The sequence below is a fragment of the Octopus sinensis genome, linkage group LG3, assembly GCF_006345805.1.
Source record: "Octopus sinensis linkage group LG3, ASM634580v1, whole genome shotgun sequence".
NCBI classification, from domain to species: domain Eukaryota; kingdom Metazoa; phylum Mollusca; class Cephalopoda; order Octopoda; family Octopodidae; genus Octopus; species Octopus sinensis.
In genome coordinates, this window is record NC_042999.1 from 147599883 (window position 1) to 147606236 (window position 6354).

General features: G+C 37.3%; 1 long non-coding RNA gene across 1 annotated transcript in view; it reads right to left on the reverse strand.

The window, feature by feature from the left end:
* Positions 1 to 246: 246 nt before the first annotated feature.
* LOC118762819 overlaps positions 247 to 6354 on the reverse strand; it is a 21839-nt gene continuing 15731 nt past the window's right edge. The window contains exon 4 of the long non-coding RNA XR_004998568.1: positions 247 to 350. This is a non-coding gene — a long non-coding RNA (uncharacterized LOC118762819). The remainder of the gene's footprint in view (positions 351 to 6354) is intronic.

The window sequence follows — 6354 nt, forward strand, 5'->3', positions numbered from 1 at the left end:
CTGTTCCGTTGATCGGATCAACCAGAACCCTCGTCGTCGTAACCGACGTAGTGCTTCCCCATATATATATATATATATATATATATTATATATATATATATATATATATATACATATGTGGCCTCTACAAACATCACTCCTTGATATTTGTCGGTTTTATACAACGTGTTCGCCCTGTTTGCGTAGTCACAAGTTCTTTGTATCCTAGTGCAGTCTTTGTTTCCATATCTAGGGCAGGTACCACTAGTTTCATTACGTATAATGTTATTTAATTTCTTGCTAGCCCCCCTGTATACTCGAACCCTATATTTCTGATCATATGCAGAAAACTGCATGCGGTGCATGAAGTTCTTTATAGTTTTTTTTTTCATTTCATAGGGTTCGTATAGTGGGGATACGTTGTTCATTATCCTAAGTCTACTATCAGTATATTAATTTTCATGTTGTTTGACAAAGCTGAGTTCTTGTGCAACTTAATATTTATATATGTATGTATGTATGTATGTATGTATGTATGTATGTATGTACGTATGTATGTATGAATGTATGTATGTATATATATATATATATATATATATATATATATATATATATATATATATATATATATATATATATATAATATACTTGCCGGTGTGCATAGTTTTAAACAGCAGATCATGCATGAAAGGAAATGTTAATAAAGGCCATATCGCCCATCTCAGTATCTAACACGAGATTAGACTTTCTATAAATATAAAATTCTGTATGAATCAAGCCAAATATATTACATATATCTAGTATAATAAATAGACGTAAGTAATAACTAAAGTACAACCATCTACCGTCCTCTACTTTTTCCTTTGTATTTTTATACTCGCTGACCATTTTCTCCTCTTCCCTTCATACCATGCACTTTTATTTATTTTTTCACTTCTGTTTTTACCGTTAGTTTTCAATGTTTACTCATATTTTCATATTTTTTATAAGTATAAATATTATAAGATTTTCTTGTTTTGTTTTTTTTTCTATATATATCTGCTTAGCAACAAAATGGTGAAACTAGCCCGCTGTCCGGAAGTTGTCCTTAATAAATTACATGCATACAAACACACATATGTTAGATAGATGCACACAGACATTAGCAGTATAATATCCGTGCGTCTAAGATATTTAATCAAAGAAAGTGCACAATACCTCAATAAATTGCCGGCGATATGGCTTTTTGTATATGTGTATACAAACATGTATATGCCCAAAACATTCTTGCTTAAAAATAATAAATTAGTACCTATACAAAAGTACAGGTTAAACCATCAGATTAATATAAAATTGCTTTTATTCTAACTGAACATAAAAATAAAAACAAACATTAACATATCTATATATATATATATATTATATATATATATATATATATATGTGTGTGTGTGTGTGGTGTGTGTGTGTGTGTGGTGTGTGTGTGTGTGTGCGTATATGTGTGGGTGTGTGCGCACGAGGTTTTGTATTTATCTATCTGACTATCCATCTATGAATTTTTTTCTTTCTATTTGATTGATTAAAGTCCATAGTTGAATTCAATACGGCCACTAAATATAAGGCAAGTTCCCTTGTGTGTGTGTGTGTGTGTGTGTGTGTGTGTGTGTGTGTGTGTGTGTGTGTGTGTGTGTGTGTGCGCGTGTGTGTGTGTGTGTGTGTGTGTGTGTGTGTGTGTGTGCGTGTGTGCGTGCGTGTGTGTGTATTTGTAAAGCGAACTGAAATGCTTTGTTAATATAAAAATGAGTTAATGTATCTATTTTTCTGGGTACTCAAACACATAAGGCATGCAAGATGAGTTCTTGCCTTATCTCTCTCGACTATCTCTTATCATCCTTTATGTATATGCTTATGCCATTGGGTGCATTCGGTGTCCTTGATATCTCAAAAGTAGAAAATTTCTTTGAATGCTGCACGATCGGTAAAGATTTAACCGATTGAATTTCGAGAAAGCGAAGTAGTTTCGTCCGTTCTTTCTTGGAAAACCGCGCCGTGAATATGTTACCGCATAATCTCTGATAGTATATAGAAGCAAGAATCAATAGCCAAGATTCAGATGTTGTTCGTTCCATGTTATTGTACTATTGATGTTTACTTTACCTACAACTCTATACAAGATATTCAAACATGCCGTTAAAATCGGTCATTTGTTTACAAGGCATTAGTTCTACCCTTGAGTAACAAGTATTTCTGTAACTTTTGCAGTAAATACAAGGCTGGCATAAAGGAACTGATTGCTTCTTTTAGATAGATGCGACGAAGGCTTTGTTAAGATAAGACACCAACAGCACCCAAGCGGTAAAATTAAACACATGAATTACACTGCGTATAGCATAGGAAGATAGGTAACTAGGGTCAGATTTCGCGGAAGTGTCAGAAGAAAGTCAAATGGACATGTACAAGTTTTATGTATTTAAGCATATATTATCGTGGATGAAATGCAAAATAAATTAATTTTCATGTAACTCCGATGAAGGATAAAAGAGGAAGCAATACATTTGCCGCTGTTTAATATATATTTTATCAAGGTGGCTAGCTGGCAGAAATGTTAGCACGCCGGGCAAAAAATTTAGCGGTATTTTATCTGCCTTTACGTTCCGAGGTCGACTTTGCCTTTCATCCTTTCGGGCTCGATAAATTAAGTACCAGTTGCGTACTGGTGTCGATTTGATCGACTAGCCACCTCCTCAAAAATTTAGGGCCCTGTGCCTAGAGCAGAAAAGAATATATAATATTCTATCGTTCCAGAACCGTAACATACATCAGAGCAATATCAGTATTATATTCAAGTTCACGTGAAACCCCTTCATAATCTCATTCTGGTTTGCAGAGAGATTTTCTTCTAATTTCAGTAATTTTTTTTTTATATTTTGGCTTTGAAATTCCGCTATGTTAGCCACATGGGACCTCATAGAATATTATTCATATTGGGGCAGTTGGTTGGTGTATTTATATTTGCTGCAGTTCTTTGGCAGATGTTATTTGTATGAAATCTAAGCGACTTAAAGGTTGTAGGCGTTAAATCTTAAGCTTACTGCTCACTATATTTTTTTAAAACAAACTGTCAGTATCAATGTTTCAGTGAATGCTGTCAGTTAATATTTTCATCTTACAATTTTAATATCTATGCAGCAGAGCACATCTATAGACCAGTAATGTATCCCGCATGTTTGTATTAGTACTGACACTGCAAATGCATTGCGGGTGATTGTAGCGTTGTAAAAATAAAGCTCCGGCTATTATTTTTTTTTTAAGTCTCGTATAAGACTTTGTGGTTATTCTATATTTGTTCACAGTGCATTTGTATAATATATGTACATCAATAGCGAGTTATTTATAAAACAGCATTGTTGCCAAAGCACGACTCTGTCTATACATGCATGTATGTAGTCATGCATACCTGTATGCATATGTGTGTGCATATAGATGGATGGAGGGAGGGAGGCGTGGGAAACGGGTGTTTGTTTCTATGTGCACATATGAATAGAGTAGATTTATATGGCTAGCAATAACAAATGAGAGATGATAGAGTTATTTCGTGTTGACCGTAAAGTCGGTGCAATATATATATAACTTTCTTTAGTAACTTACAATCAATATAACGCATATTGTTGTTTCTATGGCTGGCGTGAATGTAGCTGCTATTTAACTCGTCGTCTTTCCCATCTAAGCAAATTTATAGCGTGAAGAATTCCAACCATGCCGACCCGGTTTCGTTGGTGCTCATTATATATTTTATCTCTGTCAACATTATCCGTGGCATTCTTCCATTTTCCAGGCAGTGGAGTGGAATTTCATAGATATCTCTTTGCTATTTCTAGCAGATCGATCGGCCAAAAAGAAGGTTACCATGTTTTCTCAAGGTTTATGGATGTTCCCGAATGCTGAATGTCATTACTTTATATTTTATTATTGCTTTCTTCCCTGTTCAGATGTTGCGTACCTGTCCAGATTTTAAAGCTTAATTTTATACTTCTTGGTCGTTACTATTTCATATATTGTTTTCATTCATATAACCAATGCCATTAAGGGACGAGAAATAACAATGAAATCTTTCACATTTCATGCTGTATACTTACATAAATAAATAGCGTATTAGATGACCATGATAGGCCATGAATTCGATTGTATGTCTGTTAGAGCCGAGCTAACACTCAGCTAAAATTAAAAACAAAAACATTAAACCATACCGAATAAAGAGAGGCATGGCATCCCATTAGTTACCGGATCAATGAGTTCCGCTGAAGACATCCATTGCATATGTTTGCATGTGCTGATATATAATTTTGGAGAGAGGGCCAGTCGATCAAATCGACCTCAGTATGCAACTGGTACTTAATTTATCGAGCCCGATAGGATGAAAGGCAGAGTCGACCTCGGTGGAATTTGAACTCAGAGCGTAGAGACAGATGAAATACTGCTAAGCATTTCACCCGGCGTGCTAACGTTTTGCACCAACACCAATAATTTTATATATATATATATATATATATATATAGAGAGAGAGAGAGAGAGGGGGGGGGTGAATGAGTATGTGTGTGAGGTACATGTGTGTATGTTTATATTCCCGCGTCTGGGTATATATCTGTGTATATTTGTATTTGTGTTTGTGTGTGTGTGTTAGTGTTTGTGTGTTTGAGTGCTTGTGCGCGTGGGTGTGTACGTGAGTGAGTGTATGTGTGAACCTCTAAACAAGCGTGCGCGCGCGAACGTGTGCATGTGTGTGTGTTTGCGATGGTGTGTTTGCGTGTATATACAACATCGTTGGTCATTAATAACATCTTGCACAGTGATCCATAGACAAATGTGCAACAGTTGCTATTTTCCTCTTTTATTCTTGCTTCTGATGCTGCAGTTGGGATCCTGAAATATATTGATTGCATTCGTTCATCCCCACCACTGCAATACTGTTTACATGTATGTGAAAGCTGAAGGTGCTCACTGATGTGTCACTTTCTATTCCTGTCCTGCCTTGCTATTGTGAACATCTATCTTCCACTTTTTTTCCTTGCGTTTCACTGCTTTCCATAAAATTATGATGGTTATTGGTGTTGGTGCAACATTTATTGGTCTTAAGGCGGCGAGCTGGCAGTATCGTTAGCATGCCGGGCGAAATGCGTAGCCGTATTTCGTCTACTGTTACGTTCTGAGTTCGAATTCTGCCGAGGTCGACTTTGCCTTTCATCCTTTTGGGGTCGATAAATTAAATACCAGTTACGCATTGCGGTCGACATAATCGACTTAATCCGTGTGTCTGTCCTTGTTTGACCTCTCTGTGTTTAGCCCCTTGTGGGTAGTAAAGAAATAGGTACTTCGCCTGTCATTACGTTCTTAGTTCAAATTCCGCCGAGGTCGACTTTGCTTTTCATCCTTTTGGGGTCGATAAATTAAGTACCAGTTACGCACTGGGGTCGATATAATCGACTTAATCCGTTTCTCTATCCTTGTTTGTCCGCTCTATGTTTAGCCCCTTGTGGGTAGTAAAGAAATAAGAAACGTTAGAACGCCGGGCAAAATGGTTAGCGGAATTTCTTGTCTTTATGTTCTGAGTTCAAATACCACCGATGTCGACTCTGCCTTTCATCCTTTCGGGGTCGATAAATTAAATATCAGTTGCGTACTGGGGTCAATATGATCGACGGGCCCCCTCCCCCAAAATTTCGGGCCTTGTACCTAGAGTAGAAATGATTATTTATGATGATAATTATGATGGTGGTGGTGGTGGTGCTGGTGGTGCTGGTAGTGGTGGTGTTGGTGGTAGTGGTGTTGGTGGTAGTGGTGGTGTTGGTGGTAGTGGTGCTGGTGGTAGTGGTGGTGTTGGTGGTAGTGGTGCTGCTGGTGCTGGTGCTGGTTGTGATGATGATGATGACGATGATAATGGTGGTGTTGGTGGTGGTTGTGGTCGTACTGCTGGTGGCGGTAGCGACGGTGGTGTTGATGATGGTGGTAGCGGTTTTGGTGGTGATGATGATGATGATGACGGTGATGATGATGATGATGGCGATGATAACGAAGAGGACCTTAGTAACGATGGCTGTTTACTTTCTGTTTCTGTTAACATTACTTTACACGCTAATAGTTGCTAATGCCATTTCGATGTTTCTTTTCTTCTTCGTTTTTTTTTTTATTTTCATATTGATTTGTTTTGCTAAAGAAGGACGGTTTTCTTGTTAATAGTGTTTTCACTGTTGTTGTCAATACTCATTACGATTATGACTGCTGTTCACCCTCGTCACCGTATTCCTCATTCTCTTCCTCCTCATCATCCTCATCCTCATCATCCTCATCACCATCATCCTCACCATGACCACCATCACCTTCGTCTTCGTCGTCATCTTC